This window comes from Neoarius graeffei, chromosome 1 (genome assembly GCF_027579695.1).
Source record: "Neoarius graeffei isolate fNeoGra1 chromosome 1, fNeoGra1.pri, whole genome shotgun sequence".
Lineage (NCBI taxonomy): Eukaryota > Metazoa > Chordata > Actinopteri > Siluriformes > Ariidae > Neoarius > Neoarius graeffei.
The window spans coordinates 21,322,758-21,339,201 of NC_083569.1; the positions used below are offsets into that span (position 1 = coordinate 21,322,758).

The 16,444-nt window shown below is 41.1% G+C and overlaps 1 long non-coding RNA gene and 3 other non-coding genes across 4 annotated transcripts; 1 reads left to right on the plus strand and 3 right to left on the minus strand.

Annotated features, from left to right (window-relative positions):
* Positions 1-5,488: 5,488 nt before the first annotated feature.
* Positions 5,489-6,017, minus strand: LOC132886909 (uncharacterized). The gene is made up of 3 exons (XR_009654747.1): positions 5,862-6,017; positions 5,664-5,733; positions 5,489-5,565 (listed from the first exon to the last, which is right to left on the minus strand). It is a non-coding gene; the product is annotated as an uncharacterized LOC132886909 (long non-coding RNA).
* A 1,110-nt stretch (positions 6,018-7,127) lies between these two features.
* Positions 7,128-7,316, minus strand: LOC132898068 (U2 spliceosomal RNA). Its single transcript, XR_009656444.1, has one exon. It is a non-coding gene; the product is annotated as a U2 spliceosomal RNA (small nuclear RNA).
* Positions 7,317-10,519: 3,203 nt separating this feature from the next.
* On the plus strand, positions 10,520-10,592 carry trnaf-gaa (transfer RNA phenylalanine (anticodon GAA)). The gene has a single exon. It is a non-coding gene; the product is annotated as a tRNA-Phe (tRNA).
* A 5,168-nt stretch (positions 10,593-15,760) lies between these two features.
* On the minus strand, positions 15,761-15,833 carry trnat-cgu (transfer RNA threonine (anticodon CGU)). Its single transcript has one exon. It is a non-coding gene; the product is annotated as a tRNA-Thr (tRNA).
* Between the last annotated feature and the right edge of the window lie 611 nt (positions 15,834-16,444).

The window sequence follows — 16,444 nt, forward strand, 5'->3', positions numbered from 1 at the left end:
ACCACAAATTTCATCAAGTAGTCATTATGACTAGCACCCTGTCATTTTTAAGAACGTCATGCAACATACAAAACCCACAAAATGATTTGATATTTGTAACTTTTAAATTGGATTGAAGGGTGAGGTCTATGATTCCCAACAAACAGGTTTCAAAGTCTCTTAAGAAAGAACAAAAAAAAGAAACACGCACCTAAACAATTAAGGGGTGGGAGTTGAGGGGCATTCCGGACCTCAGCAGAAACTCAGCTTTGTGTGTGTGTGCGTGCGCGCGCATGCGTGCACATGCATGCAAATGTTCACATTTCCATCCAGGGGTTTTCAAAACTGTTCAGTTCACACAAGAACTTCAGAAGTCTTGGGGGCAAGTGAAGGTGTTTCTTTCCCTTCTTCTCAGCCTTTGACCCTCGTTCTGGATTTATTCCCAGGAAAACTCTAAAAGAATATTTAAAGTATTTTTAGATATGCTGTTGGAGTGATGTTATGACTTAACACATAGAATTTGCTTATGCAAGCTAGTTGAATCATACACTTTGGGGCCTGACCCGCACGGATTTTATTGAAACTTGAAACTTTTATTGAAACTTGGTGTGCCTTTTTACTGGGAAGGTAGAATCCCAGAACTACGTTTGCCTGAGTCTGGCATCAATAAAAAGGGAGAAAAAGCTAAGAATGTCTAATTAAGAGGGTGGTACACTGTACATTCATCCTTGTTTATGTCAATCAATCACACAGAGATTGTTTGGATGATGTCTTATCTGGCTCTACAAATAGCTCAAAGAGCAGGGAATACAGCGAGCAACAGAATATGAATTATGAGATGTTAATATACTAAATATTGAATATAGAAAAAGTTGTATTTTAAAATTAGTCAGTTTTTGCCTAGGACAGGATAGGTAGGATATCATGTCAATTTCATCAACAGAAAGTGTGGTCTTGGTCTCTAGAGTCATTGCAGAGATAATGTGACTTCTAGAGTGAAATGAGTTGTAGTAAAGTTGTAATAGAGTAATGTCAGAGAAGAGTACCCCAACTGACAGGAGTTCCCCATCTGACACTCCACCCAAAATGCTCATGCTATTTTGGGCGGAGTGACAGGTTGGGTACGTACCGTATATCAGGTGGGCTAACCTTCTCTGATACTACTGTACTACTACAACTACTTTATTACAACTTATTTCACCCTAAACGTCAAATTATATGACAAGGACCAAAGACCAAACTTTCAGGAGATGTTATAATACCCCAACTTAAGTAGAAAAATGACTCATTTTAATGTAGCTTTTTAAAATTCAAATGACAATATTTTAATATCTCATAATCTATCATAATATTCTGATGATTGTTGTATCCCATGTTGGTTGTGTAATTTGTAGAGCCAGAAAAGAGCTTCCAAGCTAAATCAAAACCATTTCTATGTGACTTACCCTGACAGACATAATCAAGGATAAATGTATGGTGTCCAACACTATTAATCAAAACTTTCTTAGTCTGTTTCTACCTTAAAGGCGCACTGTATTTAATACTGTATTTCCAGAATTAATTCTGCCCATTCACAAATGTCGCCTTGTTCACAAATACTTACCACCACCATGAAATTTTAAGTATTCATAATGACTCGGAAAATTGCACTTTTCATTCATGAAAAGTGGGATCTTCTTCATGTCCGCCATTTTGAATTTCCAAAAATTCTACATTTTAAGCTGCAAAACTTATACTATACTATACAATACTTTGGTACATTGGTTTATTACTTACGTAAATATTCATTAAAATCAAGTTTCATTAAAATCAGCCCCAAAGCGTCTGATTGCACATGAAATGAGCCTAATGGATTCATTGCAAAACAAATTGTAAATAGTTAGTACAATATTTAACCCTTTGAGACATGGCCTTATACATTTGCTGTTACCAGAATGGCAATGACCAAGTCGTAGTGCAGTAGAAGTCCCAGACAGGGGCCATTTGGCCTTTTTACCTAGAAAACCCACAAGAGGGCCAATTGGCCCCAAGTCCTCCCTGTAGACATTCATTTTGTTATGGAAATGTGGCTGTTAGTTACCTTACAGCTTAGGCCCTGTCCACATGGCAACGGATTCAGGTGACTCCGATACAATTGCTTATCATTTAGGCCTGGCGTCCACACGGCACCGGCGTTTTGGGTGCCCAAAACGCAATCTTTTTGAGAACGGGTTCCAGAGTAATAACATCTCGTTGCCGTTGTCGTGTGGATGTAGCCTTAGAAATGAAATCTTACAATGCCTGTTGAATGTTGAATCTCTGCATCTTCGTTCCTTGGAGAGGAGCTTCTTTCACCACAAAATTCTTGAGGGAACTGAAGCGATAGTCCATGTGCACTGAGGTATTTATCCATCAAACAATTGTCTGGTTGCAGTCACATGAGTCGTTATGGTCACATGGGACATTCACATGTTCACATTTTAGAATAGAATGTGTTTTTATTCCTCATTCTCACATTCACACAGAAGTAGCCAACATGACTTCACCACTGAAGTGTGAAGTGTGTGAAATGTGACCTCCTCACCCCACAAACTGCCACTAACAGCCTCATTACCATAACAAAATGAGTGATTAGTGTATTGGGGAAAAGCGGTCGGGCCAAATGGCCCCTATGTGGGTCTTCTAGGTAGACAGAAAAATGCTGGGACTTCTGGTGCTAATGGCCCTCTGTTAGTAGTGTAGTACTGTCCAGTGAAGAAAATCACCGGAGCATCTCAGATGTGGAAAAATCTTTTTCTGCTTTTATTGAGCAGTGCCAAACTAACGTTTCGACGTTACCGCGTCTTCATCAGAGTCGAAAAAAACCCGATGAACGACTCTGATGAAGACGCGGTAACGTCGGAACGTTAGTTTGGCACTGCTCAATAAAAGCAGAAAAAGATTTTTCCACATCTGAGATGCTCCAGTGATTTTCTTCACTGATTAGAACTCAGTCCTTTCCCGTGACGCACCAGATAGTGAGGAACAGGAGCGTGGTGGATCTACTTTTCTAGTGTAGTACTGTGTTTGTTAACTTTACAATGACCATTACAGCGTTCCACTAGTGGAACGGTGTGCATTATGGGGCTGCACTTTATTTTCAATTCTCACAAAATCAGAATTGGCAGAGGCTGAAAGTTGAAAAACTTTGAGCTTTTGAATTGTGTGTGAGGTGTCAAAATAGAACTTGTTGAAAAGAATCAGGGGACTGTCTAGAATGTGTGTGCCAAATTTCACCACTTTCTTTCACATGGTCCTATTGGCTGCCATATACATTATGGAAAAAAGATCTGTCACAACCATTTACCATACATTTCCATAGGCTGTCATAGACAAAGAATGTGGAGGAAAGATGCTGAATAAACCATATAGTACGAAGGATGAGTGACAAAAAAGGGCCAAACCGTGCCCTTTTGAGTAAAAGCATAAAAATCGGTACACATATCTTTCATGATATTCTGATTAATATAAGATGTGGAGGCGTTGCGAAAAATGCTGAATTTTCAAGATGGCTGCAAAATCCAATATGGCAAACCCATATTAATGAAACTACTGGGCACTTTGTAGTAAAAGCATGGAAAGTGGTACACAGTTACTTCTTCATGTGCTGATTAATAATAGAAATGGAGGCATTGCGAAAAATGCTGACGTTTCAAGATGGCCGCTAAATCAAATATGGCTAACCCATATTAGTGAAACCTCCCGGCACTTTGTAGTACAAGCATGGAAATTGGTACACAGTTCTTGATATGCTGATTAATAACTGTCACAAAAACGTCACAAAAAAAGCTGAATTTGCAAGATGGCCACCAAATCAAATATGGCCAACTACTAGATTGCTCAACATATGAAGTATATTTGTGCTGATTTGCATGCTCCTACTGCAAAGTGCATGGTGGTTATACTAATATGGGTCAGATATATTTGATTTGGCGGCTATCTTGAGAAATCAGATTTTTTTTCTGCTATGCCTCTACTTCTAATATTAATCAGCATATCAAGAGCTAACTGTATCAATTTTCATGCATTTACAACAAAATACCTGATAGTTTCATCAATATGGGTTGGCCATATTGGATTTGGTGGCCATCTTGAAAATTTAGCATGTTTAGCATCGCGACGCCTCCATATCTAATATTAATCAGCATACCAAGATGGATATGTGTACCAATTTGCATGGTTTTACTCAAAAGTCGCTCGAAGTCGCTCGTCTGCCGTACTGAACAGTAGCCTTCACAGCAAAACTGCTTGTGCCCCCCCCCCCCCCCAAAAAAAAAACAAAAAACCAAAAAAAAAAAACATAACAGTAAGAGTTGCTTACCTTTGAATGAACTCCAGTGTGAGAGCCATGTCTTTTGGGTACTTTATGTTAAAAACATAAAATGCAGCAAAAGTGTAGCTCAGAGCTACAATCATGGAGCTGATGTGGTTGTTTACGACTTCTTGGTCCATGGCGATTTTGTAATGATGATCACCTTAAACATGTAAAATTCATAAGAGAATATATTAACAAATGAAAACGGGTGGAACACGATACTTAATTATGAACTCCACGGCCACCTTGAAAGTGCTGGCTTCCAAACTTCTATTACTTCATGCACCGATCATAGAGTTTTAGCACACAAGACTTGATGGAAATAATCCCACCCATTAAAAACTTATTTCACAAACAAAACATAGAGTGAGTTTCTGAAAACAGAACAGACAAGAAGGGAGAAAGCGAATGGGGAAAGAGGAAGAGACAAAGAAGGGAGCGAGAAGCAGGAGAAAAAGACAGGAGAGAAGAAGCATGTGAGGAATGAGGAAGATAGACAGTGAAATCAAATCCATAACACATATTTTTTTTAATATCAAACAGATTACAAACCCATGGTAAGGATGCAAGGTGTGCTTTGCAGTGGTAGTGCGGCAGCAGCAGATTCCTGTTGTTAGGAAATAAAAGAAGAAATACTGAATAGCTGAATAACTATTTTTCCATCCAGAACAGTATGCCCCATACAAATACATTGTAGTTCATCATGAATAACACAGTGATAAAACATTTATAAACCCACCTCACTTGGGTGGAAGAGTTGTTCAGGCTTTTCTCTGAAGAATTTTGCGATCCCAGAGATCAGCTGTACTAGATCGTTACTGGGTGCCATCTTTATCCCCCTGGACTGTAGAAAGTCTTTGATGCCCTTTCCCTTTCTGGACACCTCCTCTGCCAGCTTTGTTTGGACTTCCAAGCCAAGAAGTGTGTGTGTGTGGTCAAACATGCATGCAGCTTCAAAAAGGAAGGGCCACTCCTCCATTAGAGTTTTCACAGTTGTTCAGGTGTCTGTGTGTTCTGCAGTGACTGACATATTCCGTGGATGACACAGACTTAAAACCACATATGCTACAGGTCAGCATGGTGGCAGGCAAATGGGACTGTGGCAAGTCCAACTTGATTTTAACTGAATAGACGGTTAATAGCTATATTCTCATTAACGGCAATATAGCTATTAACCGTCTGTTCAGTTACCAACATGAGCCTTGCTGAGCTAACTTAGCTAGCAGCTTGGGCGGCCAAACGGATTGTGGACGCTAAAAATTAAGTAAAAGTGAAACAGGACAACAGAGTCATGATAATGTAGACAAAACTATAACGCATGTTGTAAGTCTATAGAAATCCGATACCCTACATTTACGAGATGTAGATCCTAGCCTATTAAGACATCACAAGTTGGCTGGTAATCTTGACCGCTCTGATAGCTGTGTCGTGGAAGATATTAAAAAAGACTAGACTCACGACATGATTCCAGGCTGTAGCCGATTAAATTGAACTACATACAAAGATGATTTGATTAACTGTGTAACTTATTATTAATAATACTATTTACCACAGAAGTGCAGTACTCCAACTCACTCAGACAGCAGAGAGCGAGCAAGCGGCGGCTGCGTTCCCTCTGAAGACAGTCTCTCCCACAATGCATTGCGTTCTTCAAAATACGGGTAAATCATCCGTAGAATAATATTACGGAAAATTCCCTCCTAAGAATACGGAAGTTCGTACCTTTTAAGTACGGACATTTTTTACAGTGTAAAGATGTGACATGAGCTGAAAGAACAAATCACTTTAATAAATGAAAGTTGTAAAATAACACATTTTCAACAGGCTAAAAGTTGGTTAGCAACTAACATTACCAATGCACGTCTTCTGCTGCAAACCACAGACTGTATAAATTGCTGCAAACCCATGGACTGTATCTGATGAATCAACTGAATACGGTGTGGACTAGAAGCTATTGCTTCTAGCGCAGGGCTTTTCAAAGTGTGGGGCGCGTCTCCCCTGGGGGCGCCAGAGTTCTTCAGGGGGGCGCAACGTGAGGAAAAATAAACCAGAATAAGTTACTATTGCGGACATTTAGCGAACTTCAGCTAGCCTTTGCCAGAGACAAAATGGATCGATTTTTAGTACCTAAAGCTACAGTGAGTGAGGAGACAGAGTCTAGGCCAAGCAAAAAAAGAAGGAAGTATGACCACGATTATTTAAAGTTTGGCTTTTCATGGACTGGATCTGAAGATGCTCCACTGCCACAGTGTGTTGTCTGCCAAGAAGTGCTAGCTAATGATGCTATGAGATGTTTAAAACGTGTAAAACAAGATGTTTAAAAAAAAGCACAGATGTTTAAAATGTGTAAAAAAAGAGGTTTTCAAAAAGCAGAGATGTTTAAAATGTGTAAAAAAAAAGATGTTTTAATAAAGCTCATATGTTTTAAATGTGTAAAAAAAGATGTTTTCAAAAAGCACGTTTAAAATGTGTAAAAGAAAATGGAACATTAAGTATAGCAACAACAAAAATTGTAGGGGGGGCGCTGTTGTTTATTTGCTCTCTGCGGGGGGGCTGACTCTCCCACACTTTGAGAACCCCTGCTCTAGCGCGTTCTAGCGCTGCGGTGACTAAAAATGGTACGGTCCACAATAGGGGTGTCTGTCTGAAATCAATTTACATTAAAATGTTCCTACAATAAGAATGCCGAATGGGAGTTGGTTTGAATTATATATTTCCTTTTCACAATATCAAAAAAAAAAAATCGGACCCCCCCAAAACTTATATTTTTGTCTCTTTGGGGGACACTGGGTCTTCATTGGGGGGTATAGTACCCCCTCTAACTCAAACTATGGAGATACTATAATACCAGGTTAAGGTGGAGCAAAAGGAGCAAATCCCAACTCCAGCTCTCTGGTCTAAAAATCTATTTAATAATAATATTGTCAATTAAAGAATATATCAGATATTAAAGTGATAAAAACAAACACTACACTTGATCTTAAACAAAAGGCCAAGAAACAACAACTTACTGCTGTCAATGGCTTTAAATAAACCACTTCCAAATGTTAAAATCCAGAAAGGTAAACACAGCTAGACTCCGCCCCCAACAGCTGGATCCTTTTGAAGAGAGACATCACTTTGGGTGTGTGTGTGTGTGTGTGTGGTTTCCATGCAAAAAGCTCGATATTTCTAACATTTGACCACCAAAAATTTTCAGCTCTACCAGAGCAAAGCCTGCAAAAATAAACTGAACTCATTAACATTCCTCTCCCCGGAAATCTGTAATCTCTAGATTGAGGCACTGCCTAAAAGCGGAGCTCCATCTGTTTCTGGGTTGTAGAATTTTCTTATATCATAGCCAGACTCTTCCGTTTTATTTCTTTACCGTTATAGTTACTATACTGTTTCCTTATGTTGTACAAAACATACACAGAAAGAGAATAGCTCTGGCCTGATGAGTAGAGTCAGGGCACTGATTTTATTTACAAATTCGATTTCACCATTGCTGAGCCAAGAATACAAAAAAAACATATTGGAAAAATAATATCATCTCATCGTCTCTAACCACTTTATCCTGTTCTACAGGGTCATAGGCAAGCTGGAGCCTATCCCAGCTGACTACAGGCGAAAGGTGGGGTACACCCTGGACAAGTCACTAAGTCACAGGGCTGACAAATAGACACAGACAACCATTCACACTCATGGTCAATTTTAGAGTCACCAGTTAACCTAATCTGCATGTCTTTGGACTGTGGGGGAAACCCACATGGACAACATGCAAACTCCACACAGAAAGGCCTTTGCCAGCCACGGGGCTTGAACCCAGACCTTCTTGCCGTGAGGTGATAGTGCTAACCACTATACCACCATGCCACCCCAAAATAATATCATATTGAAAACAAAATATAATACAATGAATCCGCTGCCTGGTACGAAACCCTGGGATAAAACCCCAGTGGGATTGGAACCTCCTAGAAAGTCTGGCTATCAAAACCTCTCTCTGTGTGTGTGTGCACTTATAAGGGAGATCATTCCCCACTTGACACTGTGGATAACAGTGAAATAATCAAGACTGCATGATTGGGGGGTAACAGTGAAATGAGCGAGCACAGAGAATACATTTACCTCATTATTTACCTTATTATTTGCTCATTCTTTCATGTGAACTTTTGTTCATTTAATTAAAAACACGCTTGGAATCAGTACACCATCCTGAACATTAGTAAGCAGGACTTAACAGACCTCAGGATCAAGATAGAAGAACGCTTCTCCACTGGATACCACTAGCCGAACACTGCTTCTAGTCCGCTTGGCCAGACACCAAAGCAAGACGCATCGTTGACCACACCCAGGTCTTGTGCTGACCACGTGAGTTGGCAATGCACTTGGGTCACTGCTCAAATGTCTATGTGCAGTGATGAAAAGGAGACCGCCACCCAGTTTCAGGCCGAGAACACAGGGGTCCTGGCGAAACCAATCCACTGCCAGCCGGACCGATACGGGCAGTACTCGACAGGCCCCAAATTTCACACCACACGTAGCTAGCAAGATTCGAATCTGCGCAGGAAAACCCCAAGGGATTTCAAATATGTTGCCTTCACCACTCAGCCATGACTACTGGAGGTGTTGAAACTCAAGTGCGACAAAAAAATTACTTTGAGCACTTTTTTTGCACAAAGGCACACAAGCCAAAGCCTCCATTTTCACACCAAGCACAGGCCACAAGGCCTGTCAACAGCCCACTGCAGTAAATGTCAGAAATGGGATTCAAATCCACACCCCCAGAGGGGGCAACAACTTAAACACAGCACCTCAGACCTGTCGGCCACCCTGACTTGCTACTCCAAGTGCGAATCCGGCATAGAACATGCTGAGGTCTCATGTTGCTCTCACGTGTGGGCCATGCGCTTGGCCAACTATTGCAATACTCTGGGCAGTGCTTTTACAAGTTTGCAGAAAAGACAGACTTTTCTGCAAACATTTTATGACGGTGCTTTGGCTCAACCTGTCCAGGAGAGAAGCCCTTTCTGTTTAGGACAGATACCTGGATTTGGAACCGCTCCCTCTTTTGCCAGACAAGCTCGGGTAAAAGCCACCACAAACCAAGGCTTTGGCTGCCTTTCGGCAAACCAAATTTCAGATGGAGTCGGCAGCACATTCAAAGCAGTGTGGGAGACATTGAGTGGACATCAAGGACATCGCTTTAACCAGGTGGCCACCACTGCACATGGGGCCTCATGACAGCATGGACAAATGTCAGGAGATGCTTTGCTGCACTTCGTTTCAAAACGCATACACTTCAGGGAGGCAAAATCCTCAGGTTGGACGTGAACGAGTCTACGACCTAGCGTACTTGATTCACTGGATGTACAACCGTCTAAGGGCAGCGCTGCTAAATAAAGCCAGCGCTGTAAAATGAAATCCTACAATGGACTGCAATGACCAGTTTTCACCCATCGTATGGCAAAGAGAATCTCAAACTTACTCATAAGCATGCTGAATTGCAAAGGGAATCATCAAGGCATCCGTTTCAGTACCTTAAGATGCAAAACTGGATTTCAGCATGGTATCAGTACACCATCCCGAACATCAGTCAGCAGGACTTAACAGACCTCAGGATCAAGATAGAAGAACGCTTCTCCACTGGATACCGCTAGCCGAACACTGCTCCGTAGTCCGCTCAACCAGACACCAAAGCGAGACACATTGTTGACCACACGCAGGTCTTGTGCTGACCACATGAGTTGGCGATGCACTTGGGTCACTGCTCAAATACCTATGTGCGGTGATCAAAAGAAGACCACCGCCCTGTTTCACACCAAGAGCACAGGGGCCCTGGTGAAAACAATCCACCAGCAGCCAGATCAATACCGGTAGCACTTGACAGGCCTCAAACATCATGCCACACATAACCAGTAGGATTCAAACTTTGTGCAGGGAAGCCCCAACAGATTTCAAGTCTATTGCCTTCACCACTCAGCCACAACTAACGGAGGGGCTAAGGGTTATGTGCGACAAAAAAAAACATTTGCAGTGCTTACTTTCGCAAAGCCACGTCAGCCGAAGCCTCCGTTTTCACCCACGTTCGCTGCTTGCGGCAAGCACGGGCCACGAGGCCCGTCGACAACCCACTGCAACAAATGTCAGATAAGGCCGCTGCTTACACCGCCCTGATGTGCCACGCCTAGCCTGAATCCGGCACAATGAGTGACTGACAATGGACTTGCTGAAATAGCTCAGTAGGGAGAGCGTTAGACTGAAGATCTAAAGGTCCCTGGTTTAATCCCGGGTTTCAGCATTGAGGAGTGTGGTTTATGTATATCAAAGGCTGTGCTTGTTTTTTTTGCCTGGGCAATGTCAGTATATGCCGGTAATTTGGTGCTGAAAACAATTCTACAGCTACGTTTTGGTTCCATGGTGTAGTGGTTAGCACTCTGAACTTTGACTCCAGTAATGTGAGGTCAACTCTCAGTGGAAATTCTGAAGACTTTCTTTGCAGTATCTGAGCTAACATGCCCAGATTTTTTCAATTGCATGCTCCTTTTGGTCGATCACGAGTTCTACTCACGATCGGGTCATACCATCATAAAAATGGTACCTACTGCCGTCTGGCAAGGCACGTTGCAATACAGATGCGAGTTGGGAGACAAACTTTTGCGGTTCCCAGAGGACTAGCCCCCCACTGTAACCTGAGCTATGTACCGTAATAGGTGAGAGACAGAGGGCTATGGAGATCGGTGCTGCCCTTTGCGCCGCATGGTATGGGAAGGACCTTGATTTGCAGGTCAGCGGTGCTGCACAGGTGATGTCATTTGCACCAATGCCTTCTTTTGTGTCCACACGGACTCTATACTATTATCTGCACTGGTGTGCATTCTTGATCCGCGTGAGTGGAGCCCCATAGACATAGAGTGTGGATGGATAAAGAAACTCATCAAGTTGCTTTCTGATGGTTTCGGTCCCGTGCGTGCCTGCCACCATACCAGTGTTATAGAAATTATCAGTCATACACACCGCCTAGTGGCCAGTGTTAGTAATTACCAGTCATACACACTGCCTCATGGCCAGTGTTATAATAGTAATTGCCAGTCATGCACACCACCTCGTGGCCTGTTAGTCTGGAGGATAAAAATGGTATTATAACCCCCCGCACATCTCATCTCATCTCATTATCTCTAGCCGCTTTATCCTGCTCTACAGCGTCGCAGGCAAGCTGGAGCCTATCCCAGCTGACTACGGGCGAAAGCCCCCTGTACATCTAGGGGTAAAAGCTGCCAACCATGTTTTTTAGTTAAAATGGTTCCTAAGAGACAGAAATATGGTGGTTGGCATCTTTGGAAATGCCTCTGACTATCCCTTGGCAGCCATTTTGAAACTGACTATTGGACAATCTCGAATACCTAAATGTATGGACTCCTGGAGCAATCTACACCATAAAAGTTGTGGTTAAACCTAAGTTTTTTGTTCAATAGATGTTCTGGTATCTACCAACAAGGATTTTATCTGGTGGCCCTCTTAGAATTCAATATGGCTGCCAGAAATGTAATAAAAACATGTAATTTTACCTTCCAGGAAGATACAAACATGATCTTAGTGTCAAAAATTATATGTCTTTGATGGTTAGAAATAATGCGGTTATATTAAATAACATCCACACATCATTAATGAAGCATTTCCAATATAAAATAATGCTAAATTCCAAATTAAATATATATATATATATATATATATATATATATATATATATATATATATATATATATATATATATTTGGTCCACCATTCATTTCAAGCATACTGAAAAAAAAAACCTACAAATAGAATGTTTTAAAATATTTCAAAAGAATAATTTAGCAACTTTAAATAACCAAAATAACAAGTGCAAGCAGATGGCCTGGTGGTGTAGTGGTTAGCGCCGTTGCCTCACAGCAAGAAGGTCTGGGTTTGAGCCTCATGGCTGGTGAGGGCTTTTCTGTGTGGAGTTTGCATGTTCTGTCTGTGTGGGTTTCCCCCCATGGTCCAAAGACATGCAGGTTAGGATGACTGGTGACTCTAAATTGACAGTAGGTGTGAATGGTTGTCTATGTGTCAGCCCTGTGATGACCTGGTGACTTGTCCAGGGTGTACCCTGCCTTTCGCCCGTAGTCAGCTGGGATAGGCTCCAGCTTGCCTGTGACCCTGTAGAACAGGATAAAGTGGTAGGAGATGAGACAAGTGTAAGCCATAGTTCATAACTGCCTATAGGTTGACCATTGAAGCATTATGGGTATCAAAGAAATTTCACTCCATTACCTGCAATATATATTGTTTTTTATGAGTGTGCAACATATGTTACGTTGTCCAATCAGAGACCTGCTTTTATTCACTTAAAAATATGATACTTCAAACATTTTGGTTTGATTTTTCTTGGAAGAACTGGAAAAAGCAGCCAATAAGGTCACTTGTCCCAGAGGCAGCAATCTAGAAGATCCTAGAAGGTGCGGCAGTGTACCTGAAAACAGAGAAAATCAGTGGCTTTATTCAACATGAAAGTAGTTTTCCTCTGCCAATTAAACATTGATGTGTTTTGTAACATGATGCATATTATTTATAAAATGGGAGACAAGGTACAGATGTGATATTGTACAAGACAGTACAAGACAGCCTTCCAAGACAGTGTAAACTAGACAGATTGCCTGCTTGACAGTTTTTAACACAGTCTGGATGAAGACACCTTGGAGCTGGAACAAAGACAAGGACACGTGAATTTGGTGAAGACATATATTTTATATAAAGTAGTAGGTCTCTATAGGAATGGAGCTAACGGATCCAAAGCTACATTAAGTATGAGTTTTTGCACTCATTTCTAAGTCTCACATTTTTAAAAACTGTACACTGAGACACTACTATTTGTGTTGTGGACCCCTTGTTTTTTAGTCAGTCATGGAACCCTTATTCAGCTCCAAGAAGAGAAAAAGAGGAAGGGATATTGACTTCCAGAAGTGCTTCATATGTCATCGAGACTGTGGAAGGAACAAGAAAGACAAAACTTTACGTCAAGCAAGTGAATCAGGAATGATGACTTTAAAGACCAAAGCTGAAGAATGCATAATATATAAAGATGAGGAATATTTTGAGTTGGCAGCTTTTACCCCTAGATGTGCATGAAAGTGTTATGGAGCGCCCTATTGAGAAATAACCACCAGACTATGTGTTAGCGGAGCTCCGGCCCGCGTGAGGGGAGCCCCATAGGCATAGAGTGTGGATACATAAAGAAACCCATTGAGTTGTTTTCTGATGATTTCAGTCCTGTGTGTGCCTGCCACCACAGGAAACCCAACAACTAGTGGAGTGAGTAGTGAAGTGTGAAGTAGAGCAGTAGTCGGGACAGTACAGTAGTGAGTAACTTGTCGCTGTTGTCGCCCGATGTCACTGTGTGTCGTGTACTCACGTACCTGCCATCACAGGCAACCCAATGATGGCAGGAATCTCCATGCACGATGCGCACACGTCATGCCTGAATTTTTATTTTTAATTTTTTAAAAATAATTTTCGATATAAAACAAAAGAGGCTGGCTATGACATAAGAAAATTCTACAACCCATAAACAGCTGGGAGCTCCGCTTTTAGGCAGTGCCTAAATCTATATATTAGTATTACCAAGACCAGCAGCTGTTTTTTTCTCTCACTTTAATGAAATACTCCAGAAAATGTCTGTTATAAAATAAACAACCAAAAATATTTTGAATTGACTGTCCAATTACATTGCAGACTTTCAGTTTGAAATTGTGTGTATTTAGAGGAGGGTTTCTCTTTCTATCTGCCCAACCCCCTCCCTCTCTCGCTACACATGCAACTCCTGAGATACCAGTGACCCCGTCTTGCCACCATCACCTTCTGGCTCGATCCTTCAGGATAAATTCTATATACTGTATGTAAAATTTATATACAGAATTTATATATTTCTGTAAAGCTGCTTTGTGATGATGTCCACTGTTAAAAGCATTTTACAGGTAAAATTTAATTTAATTGTATTTTATTGTCATTCTTCTTCCCAGCATCCATTTTTATCTGTGCAAAATGGGGCAAAGTGGTAGGGATGAGTGAAAGAAAATAAATAGATAGATAGACAGATAGATAGATACTGTAGAGAATAACTTCAGTGTGTTAAAGTCTTTCTCCTTTCTACACAAAATGGCATAGTCCGTTATCTTACTGTGGGCCAAATACTAGGATCCTGCACCCCCCCCCCCCCCCCCAAGATATAGACTTCTGTCATTATATAAATAATACTTTACACAATTATACAGGCTCGATCTGTTCTTCAGTCATACATACATAGTACATTTATATTCACCGATCAGCCATAACATTAACACCACTGGCAGGTGAAGTGAATTACATTGATTATCTCGTTACAATGGCGCCTGTCAAGAAGTGGGAAATATTAGGCAACAAGTGAACAGTCAGTTCTCGAAGCGTTATTGCCAACTTAGTGACTTTTTTAAATAAAAAAAGCGACTAGCAGCAAATCTTGTGACTTTTTGGACAAATCTTAGCTACTTTCGAAAGACGATATCTTTGTCTCCAGAGGATTAAAAGGTTTATTCACTACAGGGCAGATGAGGCCGAATCATCCCTGACTGAAAGCGAAACATCCTTCTTGTGGTTGGTTTCCCAGGCAGACAGAGGCTGTGCACTGTGTGAGAGAAAAAATAAGGAAAACACCTTGTCTCTTCAAACTTCCTCTGAGTAATCATTTTATATGCAAATATAGTAACTATCACTGCACAGTTGTTTTCTTTAAAATTATGTGCATGCTGATTTTGTCAGATGACACTGAGGTTACAAAATAGGAATTTTCTCAGTGCAGAGCAGCAGCGTGAAAATGGCTTGGATGTGACTGCTGGTGAACATGTTTTAATAGGCCACGTTTTAGTCACTGTTTCATACTCATTCCATTGCCTGATAACAGAAACAGAAAAAAATATAAATGAGAACAGCTTTATTGGGAATTAGGCTGCATTAAAATCATGTCTGTCGCCAGCTATAAGGTCACTGAGGTCTGGACCTCAGTAATTTTTTTTTTAGAACTAAAAAAAAATTAAAAAAAGTTTAAATATAAAGACAACTGGATAAAAAGCAAACCTCTCTGATAAGATGACTGCATGCTATCCAAACACATCTTCTCATCAGCCATCATCATGTGGTCCCCCTTGAAGTCATTTTTTGTTGATTTTATCAACTGTGCATTGATGGAGACTTGAGTGCAAAGTGTTTTGTGGAAATTGCACACCAAAGACACCTTCAGGTCCTCAGTAATCTCACTGATCTTCAAACTGTCCAAATGGAGCCTTTCTCACCAGCAGAAAGTGGTCTTCAGGTGATGAGAAATCATGAGCAGCACTTGCTCACCTTCTGGTGTCAGTGTTCTTATAATCCCCTTTTTTGTCTGGATCACCTTTCTGCATTCAAAATGTCCCTTATAGGCCCCAGTGAGGATTGAACTCACGACCTCTGGTTTACGAGACCAGCGCTCTTACCACTGAGCTATGGAGCCCTGACATTCACAACAGCTGAAAATTGGGGCCACAGCAGAATCTTGAAGCCCCTGTGCCAATCGTCAAAACAGCCCACAGAAACTGCTGTAACATCACTCACAACTTTAGTTCCTAGCTGCAGTTAGCTTCTGTTACTCTTTGCCTCGCAAAAAATGGACACACATTTTAAATAATGCAGTGTGTCAATCATAGAGTGGGCTGTGGGCTGTACAGTCTGGCTACTTTCTCATCTGATCGAACAAAAACACTGGACAGGCCAAGCCCTCAAGAGACATGGTTATAAGCACCATGAGTGACTTCACTGATCTTCAGGCTCTTCATGTGGGGCCATCCTCAGCAGCAGCCAGTGGTTTTCAGGTGATGAGAGCTCCAACCCAAAAAAGCTGACCAGTGTTTTTGGTTCTTTAAAAAAAAAAAAGGAATTTTCTCAACCTCGTGCTTTTTCCATACATATCTCACAGACTTCTTGTCCCAAGTTTCCTTGAACTACATAGTCCAAATTTATAATTGTGTAGCCAGGAACTTACAAATATTTGCAGCATGATAAGAATCCTTTAGAGTTTTAGCTGCAGTCTTTTTGTTGATATCAACTAGCTCACTGATAGAGAAT